Here is a 23,878-nt window from a genome sequence, read left to right on the forward strand (position 1 = left end):
TTTCCTCCAATAAGACTTGGCAAAAATTACACTAGTAATAAAAGGTGTTAATTAGTACAACATTTCTGGAAAGTAATTTAGCATTGTATACCTAAACACATGGAAAATGAGTGGACCTTTTAACCTAGAAATTCTATTTCAGGAATTTTAAATACAGAAATAATCAGACAAATTAAAGAAGAATATATACAAATATGATATTGGAAAGTTTTTCATGATGGTAAAAAAAAATAACAGCGAAACAACACTAGGTAATTGGTTAAATAATGAAATATCCATCCAATTAAAATGATGTGGCCAATAATATACATGTGTCCTTATTGATGTATGAAGATGTACTTAGTATTGCTTTTCTTAACCCTTTCTTGCATTCCATCCTGGTACCTTTCATAAAAATGTTTACCCTCTACTTGTGGAAGTTATAGCACAAATAAGTGACTAATAACTATCATAACTATCAGATATCTAACATTAAAAGAAAAACAATCATTCCATATGAGGCTATATTTTCTATTTTTATGTGATTAAAGAAAAACTTTTGACTTAGTATTGTCACTTCATTTCAAAACAGCTCTGTTCCACAAACATAATGTTATTTTAATAATTTACTTAAGTTTGCCCTGTGATAAAGAAGTAACAAGAGTTTCTAGTATACACTCTTTCAGATTGTATTATTTGGGCCTCAGTTTCTTATGTATAAAAGGAAAATGGCAGGGTGTGAGATTAGCTTGTTTCTAGTTCAAATGAAGAATAATCAGTCAGCCCTGGCCGGTTTGGCTCGGCGGTTAGAGTGTCGGCCTGTGGTTGGTTCCCCGCTAAGGGCACATATCACGGGTGCAGTTTGTCCCCGGCCCTGGATGGGTCATGCGGGTGGCAGCCACTCGATGTGTACCTTTCACGTCAATGTTTCTCTCTCTCTTTTCCTCTCTCTCCCTCCCACTCTATCTGAACAAAAAATGGAGAAATGTCCTTGGGTGAGGATAAAAAGAAAAAAGAATAATCAGTCAACATCTTCAAAAATTATAGAATTGGCAGATGCAAAATACCAAGAAATAAATCTTTGTCAACCAAGATACACTTTTAAAAAAAAAGGAATAAGATGTTTATTAAATCTTGATAAATGTAAACGTAGGGAATATTCACTATATCATAACATGGAAATTTAGTCTGTCAAGGAGACCAACAAAGAATTCCAACTGAAAAGTGATATATCCTCAATGGTTTCTTAGTTGCTAAATGTAAAGTTAATTATCTTATTTGAAGACAATGAAAATGTACGAGCATCAGTCATTATAACCCCATTAGCATGAGGTAATAAGATGTCTAATACTCCCACAACTACAGATAATTTTAAACAGGAAAGAGCAATATACTACTAGTTATTCAAGGTTAATAATACCTACTTAAAATACTAATAATGTGTCCCAATCCAACTAGGTTCAGATATTCATATCAAGTAAGGATAATTCATTTATGATAATGAAATACAACGTGAATTTCTACCTAACAAATAGTACCATGTCTAACAAATTCGCCCTGCAACTCAGCATATCTTAATTCAAAGAAGAGAGTAAATAACCTGTGTAAAATGTTTGTAAATTTGACCATAACAAAAGATTTGTGTTTTACTTGTTTAATGCCAAATCGAAGAACACAAGTTAAATACACACATATATATATATACACAAGAAATGAAACTAACTTATTAGGTCTTAATAAAGGAAACAATTACATTTAGAAGAATGGCCAATTATACATAATATTAGTAAAATTTTAAATTTTCTGTAAGCAACCAAGTAAATATTTTGCTATCTGAACAATTTGAGACAAATAACTTTCTGTATGGCGCTTGTACCTTGATGCCTTATTTTTAAGTTAAATTATATCTCAGACCAAATTGAAATACAAGCATTTGGCTCAAACAAAGTTTCATTATATGGAAGAATACAATTATCATTAAGGATGGTTGAAGATGGTAGTAATGGGATGTGGTGTTGCAACATACCAGATACATCGAGACAAAACAAAACGTGAACCAAGGAAAGGTTCTATCTTGTCACTGTTTAGACCCCACAGTGTCTCACTTATGTATTCTACAAGGCAACTGCTGGGAATGTACCTGTTTTCTAACTGAAAAGGAAATGATGCTTCATCTTTCAATCGTAAGGGATCTCTTAAACTGTTTCCTTGACTCTAGTAATCTGTAAATGTAAATTTTTATTGGACCTCATTTCTTTACTAAGGAAAATTAAGATGCTTCAATGTTCTTTTTTCTTTTCTTGCTGCTGTTTGGAAACCGAGGTGGGAGTGGGGAACTAGAGAAGTGTTTTCGAGATCTACATGGGCTTTTAACTGATTTAGATCGGTGACCCATTGAATTTATCTTTAGATGCCTACATGCCAGGATTCCTATATTAAAGTTCAGGTAACCTCTCAGTCCAAACACAATCCTTGACAGACATTGTCTCCTTCTTCAATACTCCTTTGATTTATACCCTTAGGTCTAGAGATCTGAGGCTATACTTTAGGAGGATTTTAAACAATATAAGAACATTTCATTTCAAAAACTCAAGTCTGTACCAAATGAGTCACAGTAATAATTCTGCGAGGTTTTGGTCAGCCTACATTTTCTAGGCTTAATTGTTTAAACTAGGCTAAAAGTAAACTATATTGTACTTTTATCTCGTGTATGAAATTATAACTTTATATAGTAGAATCGAGGACTTAAGCATTCTGTAATCCTCTTCAAAATTAATTCCTATTTTTAGTAAGTCAGTATGAAGTCCAGAATGCTGTTTAAACTAGATTTTTCTAAAATCAGTTAAGTAGCTACCATTCTTTTTCTTTCTTCTTTTTTTTGGGGGGGATTTTTATTTATTTATTTTTATTTATTTAATTTTATTTTTGTTACGGATGTTTCTCCTTTTTTACCCCATTGACACCCTCCTCCCTATCCCCTCCCCTGCCCCGTCCCCGGCTTTGTTGTCCATGTCCATTGGTTATGCATACATGCATATACGTTCTGTGGTTTATCTCTTCCCACCCCCCACTAACCCCTCTTCTGAGGGTTGTCAGTCTGTACCCTACTTCCGTGTTTCTGGGTCTACCCTTTTCCTCAGACTGTTATATTCATTATATTCCATATATAAGTGAGATCATATGGTATTTGTCTTTTTCTGCTTGGCTTGTTTCACTTAGGGATATATTTTCCAGGTCCCTCCATGTCATCTCAAAGGATAAGAGATCTTTCTTTGTTACAGCTGCATAGTACTCCGTTGTGTATATGTACCACAGCTTTTTTATCCATTCGTCTACTGATGGACACTTGGGCTGTTTCCAGATCTTAGCTATTGTAAATAGTGCTGCTACGAACATGGGGGTACATATATTCTTTCTGATTGGTGTTTCAGGCTTCTTAGGGTATATTCCTAGAAGCGGGATCACTGGGTAGTTACCATTCTTTTTCAGTTTTTTTAAAAGTATATCCTTAACCTATAAAAGAATGCTTGTGCTGACAATTTCTTGAATATCAATGTTTAATAAGTGAGGCATCAGCATTAGTGTGCAAGTATGTTTCATTCATGAAAGACTTGGAGAAACACATGGGAAATTTTGAAAAGTGAAATTCTCTAGTCCAGTTTTAAGATTTTTAGATAACTGCAACAGTTAGAACACACAACAAAGAAAAGGACAGGCACATACTTGGGGAGAGATAACTTTTCTATTTGAGCCAGCTGATTCAGAAATCCTGGAATACTTACAGTGGGTGTCAGAAAGCCATCTGACTGTACTATTGGTGTAATTTTTAAATGTAACTTTAAGGATTGAAGCAGACCAGGGAGGCAGGTGGGGAATGGGGTACCTAATGGGATAAACACTTCAACTCTATTTATTTTAATTACAGAAAATTTGGAATCATATGATACTTTACATCCTGATCAAGAAATGAATTTTGCTGGCCCCTTGCTTTGTAATAAAGCCCCTGAAGATTGGAGTATACAATTATACTACAATCTGAGAAATAGGATCCTTGACTCTTGAAGTAGAAAGATGCTTCTTTTCCAAAGAACTCAAATTTTTTCCACAACTATGTGAGTTATAGTCTTAGGGGAAAAATAAAATAATTTCCATCACATGTAGAAGCTACTAATCTGAGAAATTAAGTGAATCAGATACACTGCCATGAACAATAGTCAGCAAACTCTTTCGTAGGGTCCAGGCCACTGTCCAAGTTGACTGCCCTCCTAGTTTGAGGGTACTGTACTGCTTGTGGGGGACAGGTGAAACAAGAGGACTAGGACGGGGAGGCAACAGCAGTAGCACGGTGTGTCATTTATCAGCACCATACACATAAAACTCAGCCTCTTCTGCCGTGAAGACAAATCTTTTCCTGGAATACACAGCAAAAATTTTCATTTAAGATTTCTGATGGCTGCCCAGCTGATGTGGCTCAGTGGTTGAGTGTCAACCCATGCACTAAGAGGTCACCAGTTCAATTCCCGGTGAGGGCACATACCCAAGTTATGGGCCAGATCCCCAGTGTGGGGCATGCAGGAGACGGCCAGCCAATGTTCTCTCTTATCAGTGTTTCTGTCTCTCTCCTTCTCCCTTCCTCTCTCTCTAAAATCTTTAAAGAAAAAATATATTTAAAAAAAAAAAAAAACTCAATGAAGAAATTAAAAAAAAAAAAGATTCCTGATGGCTATTATGGCTATTATTTGTGCATTCCCAATGTTCTTTCTCATCTTATTTTGATACGCAGATCACAACTCCCACTGTCCAAAATGACTTTTTAGGAAATTAAAAAATTAGAGATGGGAGAGTCCCCTTTTTTGTTTGATTAAAGAGGTATCAGAATTTGTATTGAGAGCTGTCTTTGCCATGTGGAGAAAACAATCACAATTTTCAGAGAAAGAAAAAGGAGACAAAAATCCTGATAATATTCAAGTCTTACATTTCAGATATACCTAAGACTAGTTTTACTTCTGTCCATCTTGAGGTCTGGTTATATGAGCCAACAAGTCTTCTTGCTATGCTAGAGTTTGAGTCAAACTTTTGTTATCCCGGAGACCCAACTCTTATACCAGCCTTTACTTGATGCTCATTTTTTTTTATCCTCACCCGAGGATATTTTTCCATTTTTTTTGTACAGATAGAGTGGGAGGGAGAGAGAGGAAGGGAGAGAGAGAGAGAAACATCGACGTGAAGTGACACATCGAGTGGCTGCCACCCGCACGACCAACCAGGGCCAGGGACAAACTGCAACCGAAGTATGTGCCCTTAGCGGAAACCGAACCCGGGTCTCTCCGGACCGCAGGCCGACGCTCTAACCACTGAGCCAAACCAGCCAGGGGAACACTCATTTTTCACCTGTATAAAAATATTAGCTTTTGTTTCTCCTTCTCTTCTCACAGATCATGAACATTGTAATGTGCTTCTCCAGCAAACCCCTAGAAGAGATAATAATGCTTTTTTTTTGCTTTGTTTTATTTCTTAAGTGTTTTTTTGTTTTTTGTTTTTTTATTGATTTTTAGAGAGAGAGGAAGGGAGAGGCAGAGAAACGTCAATGAGAGAGAACATTGATTGGCTGCCTCCTGCATGCCCCCAACTGGGGATTTGGCCCACAACCTTGTCATGTGCCCTCACCGGGAATCAAACCAGTGACCTCTTGGTGCATGGGTCGATGTTCAACCACTGAGCCACACCAGCTGAGCTGCAATGTTTAAAATAATCCTTTTCAGATACATAATCTTTTCATGACTGATCTTATATACTACCAAGGATGAAAGAACTCCCTTCATCTTTCTCAATCTTCATCTTTCCCTTTCTGGTATGCAAGTCTTGGTCCCAGTCAGTAACAGACAAGTGGCAATAGTTGGATTAACAATGTACTATTTACAAATAATTATATCCATGACGGTCATTTTAAAGGTGCAAAAGAAAAAGATAGCCTTATTGGAATATGTTTAGTTTCCTAGGACAGACAGAAAAATTGCACATCAGTTTTCAAACTACTTGAGTTTGAAACTACTTTTGGTTTTGGTGGTGTTTTTGTTCAGAAATCTGAAGAAAGAATCTAACCATTCCTTATATAGCAAACCCTAGGAAGCTGTGAAAATTATAGCCTTTTCAGAGAGCTTAATTTCACCTCACATAAACAAAAACAAATCATTTTACTTGTTCACATCATTTCATGAGAATATAACTGCTACTGGAAAAACTTGTGAATCTATCATATTCTAGTAAAAATATTATAACTTCTTTCTCCTACCCTTGTTATTGAACAATAGTCTTTTTTTTTTTTGCAATCTTTCTTGTCATTCTCTTTTTAGAGATGTTGGGTTGAAATTCTAATGTGTTATAGTGCAGACCATATGCTGACTTAGGCAGTATAACAGCTGAATAAAGCCTTACACAATGTTCATCAATTATTAACACTGGCAGAAACCATTAAAGAGTTAGTACAACATCAATAAATTAGCTGAACAAATGAAATAAATGAATAGTGAGAGCCTTTGATGTGCAATTTTCATGGAAATGATTGTTACCTTCATTTTTCAAAAAGGAAAATTGATGTACAGAGAAGTTAACAAATTTGTCTTGGGTCATAGAGAATAAATGACAGAACTGGGATTGGATTAGTCTGTTGGACTTTACAGCTTGTATGATGTTTTTTATAATCTTAGAGGGAAAGGGACAGGGAGAGAGAAAGAGAGAGAAACATCCATTGGTTGCCTCCCTCTTGTGCCCTGATCAGTGTACAGGAGGATGCTCCAACCAACTGAGCCACACTGATCAGGTCAAATAATACTAGGTTGCTCTCTCAGAACTCTGAAGTTCTGTGAAGCAGCAATTACAAATTTATCTATCCATACCTTCTGAGGACTCCTTTGACCACAATTATCTTTTACAGAATTCTCCTATTTGTTATAAATCGCTCTTCTTGGTATGCCTATGGAGTAAAATTAAGGGGAATATGCAGTGAGGACATGCAGGTAGAGTTAATGGGGACCGCCCACAAATACTCTACTTTTGGAAATGCTATTATATATAGATCAGCCTACTAGAGAAGCGCTTTATTTTGGTTTCATTAAATATGTAAGTATTTCAGAGCCAAAACTATATTTAAGAAACCCACTGTATATTTTTCCAGCACCTAGTCACAAGAATATTTCAAAGAAACCAAAGTCCTTTGCTTCATTAATATATGTTCCCTCCTCCCCCATCCCCCAACTGCCTTTCCAGCAAGTGATTATTTTTTAGTTGGGGTAGAGCATTACTCAAAAATCTGGTTTAAGAAAACTTAAAAAATATAACAGAAATCAAACCATTTAGTTACTTAGCTGTTTTCTACACAGGACAGGACGGTTTGTCTTGTTTCACCTTTATCTCCCTGTGACTTGTTACACAGTAGGTGTTTGTTGAAAGGGAGAGCTCTACTAATGTAAGTCTGGTTAGAAAACAAGGAGTTTTATAAAATATTGTTCACTGACTTGAGGATGAAATAACCTTAATAGGGGAAAGAGAAATCCTAAAATACTGTTCCAAAATATTTATGTAGTTAATGGGATCGAGAAAATTCCCTCGCAAACTATGGCTTCCTCTAAAGACAAAAATAAGTAACACCAAATGGAAGAATTACCACATACTAAGTAAATGTTCTAGATCTGTTTTTATTTGTTGTAAAGAAACATGTGTATCCACAAGTTTTCTGAAACTGTTAGTTACACTTCAATAATCTAAATAATTTTTCTAAAACAAATCCTGAAAAGCTTTCCCTTTCCCTTACCCACCATTCTCTGCCTTTCCCCAAACCCCACCCTTTTAAAGATATGAGCAGCACACCAATCTTAATGCATTAAGACTGGAAGCAGAGACCAAAGAAAAGTTGGTCCTAACAGAGGGACATTTTACTTTAAAAATGGGAAGGAAAAGCTGCTGTGCAGGTGCTACATGTCACCAATCCAAAGAGGGTTTTGTTTTGCTTTTGGCAGCACATTTAAGAAACACTTTTATATTGTTAGTTATAATGATTTTTAGGTCTTTCTTGTTCAACAAGGGGCACCTACCTGTCAACATTCCAAAAGATAATAAAATGGCATTCAGGTCATAAAAGACAGACTAGTTGTCAAAAGAAAAAAAATCTAATGCCAGCATGACAAAGCTTTTTTTTTTTGGAAGATATTTAATAAGTATTACTTGGGGGGGGGGGGAGCTAAGAAGGGGGCATTACCCAGTATGATCTGTTTCACTTGGATTTAATGCCATAAAATTTGCAAGGTGTCTTCTGGGATACCTCAAAGTGAGATCTACTTGGGTCTCCCTACAGGAATAGGAATGGCCCCACAAAACAGCCTCATTTTACAGAGTACTATGATAATTTTAGTCATTGTTTTGTTTTTTGGTAATCCTCAGGATATTTTTTAATAATCCAAGGATATTTTTCCCATTGATTAATTTTTAGAGAGTGGAAGGGAGGAAGGGAAGAGGGAGAGAGAAACATTGATGTGAGAGAGACACATTGATTGGTTGCCTCCCACACACACCTGACCAGGGCCCTTTACCCGGAATCAAACCCATGACCTCAGTCTCCTGGCTGATGTTTCAACCACTGAGACACACTGGTGAAGGCAAAAATTTCTGTCTTTTTGTTTAAACATCTGATTCATCTCATAGTCAATTTTAAATGAATTTTATTTTCTTTGCTGTATGTGTCCTGCAAAGACACATATGAACATATGATTCTTCATATGTCAGGTAATTGGGATTACATCCTGCACATTATGTTGTGTTGTAGAGAGTCTGGATTCAGTTATTTTTTTCCGATCAGTATTGTTTTTTTTTTAAGCAGGTAGTTTTCTCTTAATTATTTGCCATATATATTTTTCTGTGAAGTACCTATTTATGCCCTTGATCCATCTTTTAAATTGGCCTGTTTTTCTTACCGATTTGTAAAATTATTTATATATGAAAGGTAAATATTATTTATCATATTTTGTACATTTTTTGTATGTTTTTATTGATTTTTTTTTAAAGAGAGAGAGATAGAAACATCAATCAGTTGCCTCCTACACGCCTCCTACTGGGGATCGAGCCTGAAACTCCAGGCATGTGCCCTGACTGGGAATCAAACCGGGACTTCTCAGTCCATGGGACAAAACTCAGTCCATTGAGTCACACTGGCCAGGCATATTTATCATATTTTTTAATGTTTTTCTGTATTTTATAGTGCTTATAATTCTTATGTAGTTAAATTTTAGACTTTTATTTTATGACTTTTGCTTGTTATCATACTTGGAAACGTCCTGCCCATTTGAAGAGTATATAAATATTTATCTCTAGTGATTTTATTCATTTTCTCTAGTGATTTTATGGCTTTATGGTATTTTCTATTTTCTTTTTATCTTCACCCGATGACATTTTTCCATTTTTTGTTCAGATAGAGTGGGAGGGAGAGAGAGGAAGAGAGAAAAAGAGAGAAAGAAACATCGACGTGAAAGGGACACATCGAGTGGCTGCCACCCGCACGACCAACCAGGGCCGGGGACAAACTGCAACCGAGGTACGCGCCCTTAGCGGGAACCAAACCCGGGTCTCTCTGGACCGCAGGACGACGCTCTAACCACTGAGAAAAACCGGCCAGGGCAGTATTTTCTATTTTCAAATAGTCTATCTTTTTGTGTTTGTTTAGGCATAAAACATAAGGTAAAGATACAACTCCCCCTCCAATTAATTAGTTAATTTTTCCAGTATAATTTATTGCATAATATATTCTTTCCCTATTGATTTGAAATACATATATCATTCTCTAAAATCTTTAATTAAGTCTGTTTCAGAATTTTCTATTTTAAAAAAATGGTATGTACATCTATTCTAATACCATGTAATAACATTGTAACTTTGTAGCATATTAACTAGTAGCTTATTACATTTTATATCTGGACATCATAATATCTTATTTCATTATTTCTTTATCAATATTTATTATTTCAGATAAATCTTAGAGCCTGTTTCAATTACCTATTGCTACATAGCAAACCACTTCAAACTAGTGACTTAAAACACAATTACTTTATTTGTTCAGAATCTGTGGGTCAGGTATTCAAGCAGGGTTGACTGGGCTTGCTCCACACGATATTGGCAAGGGTCATTTGGTGGTGTTCACCTGTGAGTTGGTCTAGTTTGAAGGGGCCAAGTAGGCTTCGCTAACATATCAGGCAACTTTAGAGGGGATGACTTGGAAACTGGAATCATCCAGGCACTCTGCTTCTCCATATGGTCTTGGGGCCTCTCCATGTGGCCTTTAGAGCAGAGTAGTTGGACTTATTCCATGGTGACTTAGGACTTTGTGAGTTGTCTTAAGATGAGAAGTAGAAGCTGCCAGTCTCTGAAGACCTGGGCCTCAAAACTGGTATAGTGTTACTTTTGCCATATGCTGTTGGTCAGAGTCATAAAACCTCTATGGAGGCTTTGTGAAGAGGACATAAACCCAACTCTCAGTGGCAGGGAGGGCATGGGCTAGTGTCCAAGAGTTTATGGCCTTCTTTAATCTGCCACAGAATCATTTTATCACATTTTCTCCAAAATCTTGTTGGAGTGTTCATTGTAATTTTGTTAAATTTATAGACAAATCTATAATTTATATTCTAATTATATCTTCCCACTTAACTATGGCTGTGTAATGCCACCTGAAATCTTAGGGCTAAAAACGTGTTCATGAATCTGTAGTCTGGTGAGAGCTCAGTGGGGATAGCTAGTTTCTGCTCCATTTGGTGTCAGCCTGGACAGCTCCAAGGCTAAGGCTTTCTCACTGACATAAATGGTACCTGTGCTGGGAAGGTTGAAACAGCTGGGGCTCCTTAGCCATCTCTATCACTATGTGGTTACTTCAGCATGGTGGCTGCAGGATAGCCAGAGTTCTTATAGGGTGAATCAGTTCCAAAGGTCGAGAGAGAGATTTTTATTTGATTGTTTATGTTTGGGAGAATTTCAGCATTTGAATAACACTATTAGTCACAGCCATCCCCCAGGTTTGAGGGAAGGAAAGAAAGTAGGGCCCATATCTTCATGAGAGAAATGGGATTTTGAAGAGCACGTGGAACTGGTAATACTATTGTGGCCATTTTTTGGAAAATACAGTCTGCCACATTGATTGGTTGCTTCCCGCACTCACCTCAACTAGAGCCAGGAATTGAACCTGAGACCCTTCGGTCTGAGGGCTGATGCTCCAACCGCTGAGCCAAAGCGGCCAGGGCCTTTTATTATATTGTATACTCACATTCTATTTTTATTTTTGGTGTAGTCACTACTTAATAAGTGAAATACTTCAGAATTCCTTTTCAGCCTTTAGTCTAATGATGAATATGTTTCCTGCCTGATGTTCCCTCTATTACATTGTTCACCAAAATTACTATATTCTCTAAGAGCAGGGAGTGAGTCTAAGATAAGGTCTTGGAATAAAAGTATATAGAGCTGCTTTTCCTAGCCTCTTCTCAGTTAGACCTTGGGAGTTTTTTATTTCTCTGGTTTGTTTCTCCTGTGGATTTGTATGACCCAGTAACAAATTGCTATATATAAACAACCATTTTTACTTTATCAATGTGGGGCCAGTCAATGGAAGACAGGGACTGGGTTTTAGTTATCTTTTTTTATTCTTCTTCTCCTTTATTGATTTTAGAGAGAGAGGAAGGGAGAGGTAGAGAGAGCTAGAAACATTGATGAGAGAGAACATTGACTGGCTGCCTCCGGTATGCCCCCCACTGAGGTTTGACCCACAACCTGGGTATGTGTCCTGACCAGGAATCGAACCTGTGACCTCTTAGTGCATGGGTCGATCCTCAACCACTGAGTCACACCGTCGGGCTGGGCTTTAGTTATCTTTATTAGGTGTTGCAAGTGGTGGTTTTCAGATAGACTTGGGGAGCAGAAAAAGGACATTTCTCACCCTCATGACTGATGGTTAGCTTCATCCTTCCTGAAGTGAAACGAACAACAAACAGAGCAAGATCTCAAGGAAGAGATTCAGTATCCATGTGGAAGTGACTTGCAATAGAGGTTAACAGTCTTGAAATATTTTTACATGGAACCTTGTAGGTTCAGGAAAGTCTTGCTTTGTCCCTGGGATGGTATGTTGGGTATAAGTAGCAAAAGAAACTATTTAAGAACAAACTGATGCTGTCCTAGTTCTAAACCCATTGTATGGTTTTTTTATGGCCCCCTTCTCTGAACTCTTGACTACTGAAAACTTACACCATTGAATTATGCTTCAATTTCACTTGACTTAGTAGCCTTCCATTCTTCAGGTGGTTTTGTTAGATGTTCCTCTCTTCAGTAAAATGTCAGGCAGCAGATAATTTTTCTGTATTCAACCACATTCTGCATGATATTTCTGATTGCTACCTTAAATCTTCACCTTGGTTCAAGATTTTCTGTTTTATGTGAAGAGAAAGGAAACAGGGACCTCCTTTCACCCAACACTGTCTTTCAAATTTATAGCTCAAAGGAGAATTGAAAAATCCTCCTACCATGTAATACACACCTGAAATTCTATCTGTGGTATAACAGGTGGCTTCTCTAACGTGGCTAATGATCTGTGGCTGAAGCAAATGCATCCCTTTTTACCTGAGATTTTATAGTTTTTAATTATACAATCTATAATATTAATCCATACACATATTTAGAGTGGCAGTATAAACATTTTAGGTTGTTATTTTATCCAAAGGTTGGTATGCTTCAGATCTAAACCTAGGGTGGTGTTTTCATCTCCTTCCCCCCAGCTAACTGTCTTTTCAAGTGTGAGAAAATATGCATTACTCTTCAAAGGGTTGCAGGTGTCATTTGCTGGTGAAAAATGGATTTGGGAAAAAGTAAAGTCTCAGTCATTAGATACACTCCTGCCAGGTGTTTGGGGAACCAAATCCTCCCCCATTCCTTGTTAAGTGAGCCATGAAGAAGATCTGGTGATTTACCCACAGATCGCTATATAGAATAAAGCCCTTATTATCTCTTACTAGCAACATTTGAGCCTGTCCCCATTTCCCCAGGTGGGTCTGGGGTAGACACTGTTAGCTAATTATGATCACCCTACTTGTTTAGAGCCATTTTGCTCCCTGCATCATGCCAGCAGGCTTCAGTGCCCAGAGCCAAGGCTGCACGCAGCCCTGTGATAGAACGCCAGCATGTGAAAAAAATTAACTGTTTGCACTGTTTGATGTTCCTGTTGTGGGTGATCTATTTCATTTCCTTTATTGTTCTATTTGCCACAATTAAAAATTAGGGGTAGAGTAAATTACAATATTTGCCATTGCATTTTTTTCCAAATCATATGTTTTCTAAAACTTACCCTGCATTTAAAGTGTGCATATTGTGGTTTAAGAACCTACATGAAATACATAGAAGAATGATTTGTGTATCTTGTTGTACACACTGTTTTATTGAAAACATACCTCAAATAAGATTGACTTCCTAAATTTTTTAGTTTTTAGAATATTTTTGCATATTCAGAATTTACTGTCCTCAACTAAATTCTGTTACACACTGTGCTTTATTTATGTGAACAAAATAGTGTTTTTCTACACATTACCACTTTAAAATCATTTCAGTTCATATATAAAGAATATACGTAAAGTATTTATCCCAGTATCTCCTTTGTAAAATTGGGATATGTGTTATATACCATCCTTCTTATATGCCGGCAGATGTGTTTCAAATTACATAACAGGAAAACATGGGAAACAAAAACTGATAAATGCGAGAGCCCTATACCAGAATAGTTGAGTAGGAGACAATAAATAACTCATGATCAGAATTTCAATTCACATAAACCAAAAATGTATTGCTCTCAGTAACATAATAAGATAAATTGTTGAGAGAATGAAATGTAAATAGTAGGCATATGTGCTTTATTTTAAATGCACAGATTTGAATATACAATTTCTTAGTAAATATTTTCAGCATAAGTTTTACATATATTATCCTCAGATTATATTGCAGTAAGATAGATGTGAGTCGCAAAACAGCAGATTTTCAAACAGATGAAAAGGGAAATACATACTACAAAAAGCTATACTACTTGAAAGACATAAAAACCTCCATCGGTAACTATTCAGTTTACAAGGCTAGCAAAGCTGAACTTAGAGTTTTGTTCAACTCTACGTGCCTACAATAAGAAAAAAATCTATATATAATGGACTATTTCTTCTCAAGGATCGAAGAACAGAGTGATAAAGTAGACAAAATTAAGATAAGAACTACTGAAATAGATCATTTTTAATAAAAATTTAGAGTTTAAACTATAAAAATTTAGAATACTACACAACTAAACACTTTGACTAAACCAACTGCAAAAGGAAACGTAAGAAAATTTGCTACAACCACTGGCGAATATATATATATATTTTTTATCCTCACCTGAGGACATTTTCCCATTTTTGTTCAGATAGAGTGGGAGGAAGAGAGAGGAAGAGAGAGAGAGAGAAACATCGATGTGAAAGGGACACATCGAGTGGCTGCCACCCACACGACCAACCAGGGCCGGGGACAAACTGCAACCGAGGTACGTGCCCTTAGCGGGAACCGAACCCGGGTCTCTCTGGACCGCAGGCGGACGCTCTAACCTCTGAGCCAAACCGGCCAGGGCTATATTCAATATTTTAAAAAATATATATTCACCATGACCAAGTAAAATTAGTATAGAAATTCAGAATTGCTTGGTGTAAGGAACTATTACCATGATTTATCCCATTAGTAGGAGAAATAGTAAAATCAATTAGACCATGTTCATTGAAGTGGCACAGGGAATATATTGTTCTAGGCCCTGGGAAGATACAAAGATACTTGTAGTAGAGTCCTAGCTCTCAAAGATTTTAACCTGGCAAATTAAAAAAGAAAATTCGTGCCTTGGCTAGTTTGGCTCAGAAGCTGGAGCGTCGACCTGTGGTCCAGAGAGACCCGGGTTTGGTTCCCACTAGGGGCGCACGTACCTTGGTTGCAGTTTGTCCCCGGCTCTGGTTGGTTGTGCGGGTGGCAGCCACCCAATGTGTCCCTTTCACATCGATGTTTCTCTCTCTCTCTCTTTCTCTCCCCCTCTCCCTCTCCCTCTCCCTCTCCCTCTCCCTCTCCCTCTCCCTCTCCCTCTTCCCCTCCCTCCCACTCTATCTGCACAAAAAATAGAAAAAAGTGTCCTTTGGTGAGGATAAAAAAAAAAAAAAAAAAAAGAAAATTTGTGAAAATCATAATGTCCCCAAAATATTTCAAAAATATTCAAAAGATATTTTATAAAAAGCAACACTTATTTCTGAAACTTCCAAGTATAAAGAAAATAGGTTATCCCTATATAAAAATGTTTTCCCTGTATATTTGTGACTAAAAGTCAACATTAGCCAAAATGGAAAAGTAGAGACATCTTCCATTTTAAAAAATAAATAAAGCAATGTTGTTTGTTATTGAATGTCAGCCAATGTATAAATGTTTTTAAAAAATGAAATGAAGTACAGGTATATGCAAGAAGGAAATTAAATTATCACAATGTAAATGATAGTTACATACCTAGAAAATATAAAAAATACAACAGCATAAGTGAATTTAAGAAAGTACGTTGCAAATTTTAAATTGAAAGTAAAGTACAGCCTGGCCAGTGTGGCTCGGTGGTTGAACGTTGACCCATGCACCAAGGGGTAGCTGGTTTGATTCCTGGTCAGGGCACATGCCCAGGTTGTGGGCAGTCCCCAGTGGGGTGCATGCAGGAGGCAGCCAATCAATGTTCTCTCTCATCGATGTTTCTATCTCACTCTCTCCCTCTTCCTTCCTCTCTCTCTAAAAATCAAAACAGAAAAAACATTTATAAAAAAAAAAAAAAAAGGAAAGTACAAATGGTATCCGACTTATGATGGTTCGACCTAATGATTTTTCAACTTTACAATTGTGCAAAAGCTATATGCATCAAGAGAAACCATACTTTGAATTTTGAATTTTGATCTTTTCCCGGGCTAGAGATATCTCATGATGCTGGGTGAAGACAACAAGCCGCAGTCCCTAGTCAGGTGCAAGATCACAAGAGTAAACAACCGGTACTTTGCTGTGTTTATCAGGACATAAACCCACTGTAAATTGAAAAGCATTTGTAGTTACTTTATTTTAACAATAGATCACCTAACAATAAATATATATTTATTAACAATGGTACACATTAATTACTTTAGCTTAATGTTTATGTGTGTGAACAAGCATAAAAGAAGTTTGAATAAGTGGGGTTTTGTATCCTAGCTAATGGGAAGGCCAAATGTATTCAAGTCCCATGTTTACTATATTAGTATATCTATTTTAATCAGGTAAGATACCATTATATCTTAAAGCCTTAACACTAGCAACATCAGCATCACCTAGGAGCTTGTATAAATGCAAACTCTCAAGTTTCCATCCCAGATATAATGAATCAATCTACATTTTAAGATTTTAAAAATTTTGGATGATCTTTATGTACATTAAAGTTACAAAGGCACTGTATTTAAAGCGGTAGTTCTTGAATCTGGTTCAAGTCAGAGTCATCTGGGAGTTTGTAAAAACACAAATTCATAGGCCCTTCTATCAGCTTAATGAAATAGAGTTGTTTTGGTTTTGTATTTCTTTTTTTTAAGCCTACCAGTTTATTCTGGTACAGTAAATTTGATAGTAGCTGCTTTAAAGAATTTGATAAAATGGCAATAAAGTATATATAAAATGTTGTAAGACATATTAGGTGATGATTATCAAATAGTATTGGTTGAAAAAGAAGTATGGAACAAAGTAGCAGTACCAAAAATTGATTCATGGTTTGTATTGTTATAAACGAATACATCATTGCATACATCTTAGGAATTTCCATATGAATTAAACAAAACACTGATATTAAAAGAAAAGGAAAAGGAGAAAATGGCAAATTTTCTGTATTTATTTAAATAAATGATTACTGCCCTGGCCGGTTTGGTTCAGCGGTTAGAGCGTCGGCCTGCGGTCCTGAGAGACCCGGGTTCGGTTCCCGCTAAGGGCACGTACTTCGGTTGCAGTTTGTCGCCGGCCCTGGTCGGTTGTGCGGGTGGCAGCCACTCGATGTGTTCCTTTCGCATCGATGTTTCTCTCTCTCTCTGTTCCTCTCTCTCCCTCCCACTCTACCTGAACAAAAAATGGAAAAATGTCATCGGGTGAGGATAAAAAAAAAATTAAATTAAAAAATAAATAAATAAATAAATAAATGATTACTATGTGACCTATTAGGATACATGGAAAAACAATATAGATATCAAGGGGGGAAATTATACAACATAAAATTAAACAGAGGGCTTTTTCCACTGACGAGAACCTCCGGTAAAATTTGAATAAACATGGCTGGAACAGACATCTTTGCCCTGTTCCTTATCTTGGGAGGAAGCATTTCATCTTTCATAGTGAAATAAGATGTACGTTAGCTCTGTTTTTTTATAGATGCCCTTTATCAGGTTGAAGTTCCTTTCTATTTCTAGTTTTCTTAAATGTTTTGTTTTGTTTTTTATCATGAATGGGGATTGGATTTTTTTGTTGTTGGATTTTATTTGCTGCTCATTTGTTAACGATGTTTTTTATATTCATGAAGGACACTGAGCTGTAGTTTTGATCTCTTGTAATGTCATTGTCTGGCCTTACAAGTTGGGAAATGGTTTCTTGTCTGTTTCTGGAAGAATTTGTGAAAGACTTGGTACTATTTCTTCTTTAAATGTTTGATATAATTGACTAATGATGTCATCTGGACCTGGGCTATTCATTGAGGGAATAATTTGGATTAATAATTCAATTTCTTGTCCCTAGGTTTAGTCAAGATTTTCTGTTTCTTCTTAGGACATTTTCAATAATTTATCTCTTTCACTTTTTTTTTGTTTCATTTGAGCTTCATGATTTGTTAGCACAAAGTTGTTTTTAGCATTCCCTTATAATTTGTATAGAGTCAGTAGTGATGTTCCTTTTACAGTTCTGATTTTGTCCATTGGTATCTTTGTTTTTTCTTGGTCAATCAAGCTAAAGTTTATACATTTTTTTACTTTTTCAAAGAACCTGTTTTTTTAAATATATTTTTATTGATTTCAGAGAGAGGAAGGGAGAAAGAGAGAGAGAAAGAGAGAGAGAGAGAGAGAGAGAAAGAGATTGATGAGAGAGAGACATCGATTGACTGCCTCCTGCATACCCTTTACTGGGGATGGAGCCCGCAACTCAGACATATACCTTGACTGGGAATCAAACTGGTATCCTCCTGCTACATAGGACAACGCTCAACTAATTGAGCCACACTGGCTAGGCCAAAAACCCTACTTTTTATTTCATTGATTATTTTATGTTTTCATTCGATTTTACTATTTCCTTTTGCTTGCTTTGGGTTTAATTTGTTTTTTTTCCTGGTTTTCTTCAGGTAGAATCTTAGTATTACTAATCTGAGGCCTTTATTTCCTGGATTGCTGTTTAAATGTATAGGTTTTCCCTCTAAACACTGCTTTAACTGCATCAAATAAATTTTGACATATTGTATTCTAATTTTCACTCATTCAAAATATTTTCTAGTTTTCCTTATGATTTCTCCTTTGAACCATGGATTTAGAAATATGTAATGTCCTAATACTTGGGAATTTCCAAAATTTCTTTATATTATTTGTGATTTAATTCTGTTGTGGGCTGAAAAAATATATTTTGACTGATTTCAGTTCTTTTTAATCTATTGATAGTTGTTTTTTACCTAGTATTTGGTCTTTCTTAGAGAATGTTCAAAGTGTGTTAGAGAAAAATGCATTCTTGTTGAGAAGTGTTCTGTAAATGTCACTTAGGTCAGGTTGGTTGATGGTGTTATTTAAATCTTTTCTACTTATGCTTAATTTCTTTTCTTTTCTTTTGGTTAATCCTCACCTGAGGATATTTTTTCCATTGATTTTTCAGAGAGAGTGGAAGAGAGGGAGGAATGGGGAGAGAGAGAGAGAAGCATGTGAAAGCAACACATCTATTGGTTGCCTCCTGCATGCACCCCAACCTGGGGCCAGGGATGGAACCTGCAATCCAGATACATGCCCTTGACTGGGAATCAAACCCATGACCTATGGTCCCTGGGCTAATGCTCTAACCACTGTGGCACACTGGCCAGGGCTGTGCTTAATTTCTGATAAGTTAGTTGTTCTTTGAGAGTGGGGTATTAAAACTTCCAAATATGATTGTTGAATTGTATGTTTCTTCTTTTCTGTCATGTTTTGTTTTGTGTATTTGGGGGCTTTGTTTTTAAGTATGTACAGGCATACCTCAGAGATATTACAGGTTCAGTTCCAGACCACTACAATAAAGCAAATAGGCAAATATAGCAAGTAACATGAATTTTTTTATTTCCCAGTACATGTAAAAGTTATGTTTACACTATACCATAGTCTTTTTAGAAACAATGTATATACCTTAATAAAAGATGCTTACCATCTTCTGAGCCTTATCTGTGAAGTACAGTAAAATGAAGTATGCCTGTATATGTTTAAAATTTTTGTATGATGTATTTATTGTTGTCTCTAGTAGTTTTTCTTGTCTTAAAATCTGTCTTATATTAATTTAGTTTCTCCAGCTCTCTATGGTCACTATATGATATATCTTCTTTTTCCATTTTTTAACTTCCAATCTTTTTTTATTTTTGAATCTAAAGTGTGTCTTTTGTAGATAGCATATAGTTAAATCTTGCATTTTTAAAATTGTCAGACAATCTTTTTCTTTTGATTATTTAGTTCATTCACATTTAGCATAATTATTGATATGATTGAATTTGCCATTTGCCATTTTGCTATTTGTTTTCTATGTATATGAAGGGACTTTTTGTTTCTACATTCTTTAATTTATTTGTGTTAAACAAATTTGTATATCAAAATTGTATGTCTGTTGTGTTAAAAACAACTGTTTTTTTAGTTGATCTTTTAACTGGGGACAGGGACAAACCACAACCGAAGTACGTACCCTTAGTGGGAACCAAACCTGGGAGTCTCTGGTCCACGGGCCATTGCTCTAACCACTGAGCAAAACTGGCCAGGGCCTCTTTTTGGGTTTTTAGTTACATTTTTAGTGATTGTTCTAGGGATTTCAGTATGTATCTTAACTTCTGAACAATCTATTTCAGATTAAAAATATCTTAATTCTGGCAAAATACAGCAACTTTGCTCCAATATAGCTCAATTCCCTCTCTGGTTTGTTATCGTTGTCATATATATTACATCTATATGTTATAAACTCAACAATATATTATTTTTACCCACATATCTCCTATTTTTACATTTTCATTTCTTCCTGTGGATTTGAGTTACCCTTTGGGCTTACTTCCTTTCAGACTAAAGGAATTTTGTTATTTCTTGTAAAGCAGATCTGCTGATAGAATATTTTTGAGTCATTACTTATCTTGGAATGTTTTCATTTGACTTTTATTTTTGAAGGATAGTGTCTTTTAAAACTATAGAGTGTTTGCCCACTACTTCCCTGCCACTGCAAAACAGCATTCCACTGCCTTCTGGCCTCCATTATATTAGATGAGAATTCAGTCATTAATTGTATTTTTTTTTTTATTTCATTATTTTCAGGAGTTTGTATTAGATTTGATCTATGTTTGACTATGGAATGTGTAGGTACAGAATTCATATATCTATCCTATATGGAATTTTTGAGCTTTTGGGATCTGTAGATTGGGATCTTTTTCATTAGGTTTAGGAAATTTTAAACCATTATTTCTTCCAAAAAAATTTTTTTTTTTTAGTCCTCACCAGAGGATATTTTTCCATTTAACTTCCGATAGAGTGTGGGGGAGAGAGAGAGAGAGAGAAAAATGTCTATGCGAGAGAGACACATCGATTGGTTGCCTCCCACACAACCCCAGCTGGGGATTGAATGCAACCCAGATACCTGCCCTTGACCAGGAATCAAACCTGAGACCCTTTGGTCCACAGCGATGCTCTAACTGCTGAGCCAAACCAGTCAGGGCTAAAGACTGTATTTTTTAGTTCGCTGACTCTTCTGTATTTCAAATCTGTTATTGGGCCAATTAAGTGTCTTTTTATTTCTAATATTGTGTTTTTCAACTCTAGAATTTGATTTGGTTCTTTGTGTGTGTGTGTATTGGTGTATTGAAATTCCCACCAATATTTGTTGAGTCGTCACCATATTTTTCTTTAATTCTTTAAACAAGATTTTCTTGAATTGTTTAAGATATTTGTAGTAGCTGCTTTTGAAGTCTTTCTGAATACAACATCTGAGCCCACTCAGGAAGTTTCTATTTACTGCTTCCCCCCACCCCCATCCCCCAGTATGGGTCACATTTTCCTGCTTCTTTGCATGCCTTGTAATTTTTTTTAAAAAACTGGATATATTTGATAATATATTGCAGTGATTTTCGATCAATGTGCTGTAAGAGGTACCCTGGTATGCTGCAAGAATTTTTTTAAAACATGCAATACCTGACGGTTTGGTCAGGGGCAATGACCTCTTTTCCCTTAGTTTGTCAAAAAATAAATAAATAAATAACAACAGCCAACACACCAATAGCTGTCCAGTAAATGAAGCAAAGTTATACCTATTTTTCTTTTTGTCAGATCAGAAAAGGATATACATTTTTTGGTGTGCTGCAGAATTTTAGTTATTAGTTTATGTGTACCATGAGATGAAAAAGGTTGAAAATCGCTGATATATTGTATATAACAACTCTGGATCTGATTCCTTCCTAGCCCCTGAAGGTTGTCATTATTGCATTTTTGCTTATATTTAATTAACTTCACTGGACTTAATATTCAGAATCTTTCTCCCCTGTGAGGTGCAACCACTCAAGTCTCTTCTCAGTTGTTTTGTTTTTTAATTGTTATTTTTAATTTTTAGCCTGGCCTTGAGGTCCTCCTTGTGTCAGTAATAGCTTAGTGTTTAGCCACTGATTAAAGGATGTGCTCAAATACCTTGAGCCAGTAAGGCTTCTATCTGCCTTTCGCTTATTTATCTGTGAGTGTGTTAGGGAGCTCATCTAGATTTCAAGTATGTTCCAGCTTTTATTTCCTCTGAGTCCCTCAGTTCTTTTCTTCACATGTGGGAAGCCTCCCAGTCAGCCACGGTATATGGAGAGCTTAGATCCTCTTCTGTCAACTAGGAGCATGTAGGCAGCCTCCAGTTAGCCAGGGGTATATGTAGTATACCTAGCCCCTCATGGCTCTCATTTCCTGAATCTCCTTGTTAAATATCTTGATTTCTGTTAGTGTACCCCTCTTTCCCAACTGGGACAGCAGCCTCAGGCTAGCAGAGCTGTAGGCTTTCTTTATTCTTTTCCAGTCAAGTTTAATACTTTTACTCTCAATACCACTGGGTCTGTACTTTTTGCCCTTCACTTCAGATCACATCAGCAGCCTCTGACAGTGAAGCCCCAGGTTTTCCTGCCCAGGTACAATTATTGCTTGCATTGTGCTTGGATTGGATGTGGGAAGTGGGAAAGGAGAAGCCCCAAGCAATATTGCCATTGACTCCCACTGTTCTTACCCAAAGTTTCATAAATAAACACTTTAAAATTTGTCCTTTGACTCTGATTGTTTTCTGGAGTTCAGAAATGTTTGTTTTTGATACTTTTATCCAGTTTTATAGTTGTTTTGCAGGGAGAGGGTTTGCTGACCTCTTCAGTTTACCACAGCTGGAAGTCCAGCCTCCTGTTTTGTATTTGCAATATTTTTGGTTTGGATTATTTTTAAAAGGCTAACTAATTAAAAACCTGAAGCACATCTAGATGTAGCTGCTTCAGCATTTTGCTTCACAATGGAAGAAGCTAGGAGATTGTGATTAGGAGTAGGACTGTAATTTTGCTGACAGCACTCTCCTGTGGAATGCTTCTTAATAACATATTCTTGTTTAATGATGAAGAAAACATTTATTTTGTTTTTAAGCAAGCAAATTCCTTTGGAATTCTACCAAAACATAAGAAAAATGTTATGTATACTCCTCTTTATAGAATGAACCAGTGGCACAAGAAAAGATATGGCGAAATCCAGTGGGCTGGAATAGATGTTTATCTTTATTGAAAAAAAAGTAGAAAGAATCTTCCTCTTTAAAAATTAGTCACAATACAGATTGCGATTTAAAATGCTTTTTTATGTTCAAATTTAACTGGAAAGTTTGTCTTTACTTTTTAGTTATATAATAACACACATATAGAAAGGTACACAAAATAAAATATACAGTTCAGTGATTAGTCACAAAGTTCATACCTGTAGCCCTGGCCAATTTGGCTCAGCAGTTAGAACATTGGCCTGCGGACCAAATAGTCCTAGGTTTGATCCCAGCCAAGGGCACATACCTTGGTTGCAGTTAGTCCCTGGGCCCAGTTGGGGTCAGTCGATGTGTCCCTCTCACGTAGATGTTTCTCTCTCTCCCTCCCACTCTGTCTGAAGATAAATGTAAAAATATCCTCGGTTGCCCGGGCCAGTTTGGCTCAGCGGTTAGAGCGTCGGCCTGCGGACCAGAGAGACCCGGGTTCGGTTCCCGCTAAGGGCATGTACCTCGGTTGCAGTTTGTCCCCGGCCCTGGATGGGTTGTGTGGGTGGCAACCACTCGATGTGTCCCTTTCACATCGATGTTTCTCTCTCTCTCTCTCCCTCCCACTCTATCTGAACAAAATATCGAAAAATGTCCTCGGGTAAGGATAAAAAAAAAAAAAAATCCTCGGTTGAGGATTTAAAAAAAAAAATTAAAGGTTAAAAAAAAAAAAGTTCATACCTCTATAGCCACCATCCTTGTGAAAAATAGGACATCACCAGCACCCAGAAGTTCCCTAGTTTTTATCTCTCCTCCCCCCAAGATAATTACTATCTTAATGTATGATAACTACTTCCTTTCTTAATAGTTTCTA

General features: G+C 36.4%; 1 protein-coding gene across 9 annotated transcripts in view; it reads left to right on the forward strand.

Annotated features, from left to right (window-relative positions):
* NLK (nemo like kinase) overlaps positions 1–23,878 on the forward strand; it is a 151,136-nt gene that overhangs the window by 46,893 nt on the left and 80,365 nt on the right. The window lies entirely within an intron of this gene.

This window comes from Molossus molossus, unplaced genomic scaffold, assembly GCF_014108415.1.
Source record: "Molossus molossus isolate mMolMol1 unplaced genomic scaffold, mMolMol1.p scaffold_m16_p_19, whole genome shotgun sequence".
NCBI lineage: Eukaryota > Metazoa > Chordata > Mammalia > Chiroptera > Molossidae > Molossus > Molossus molossus.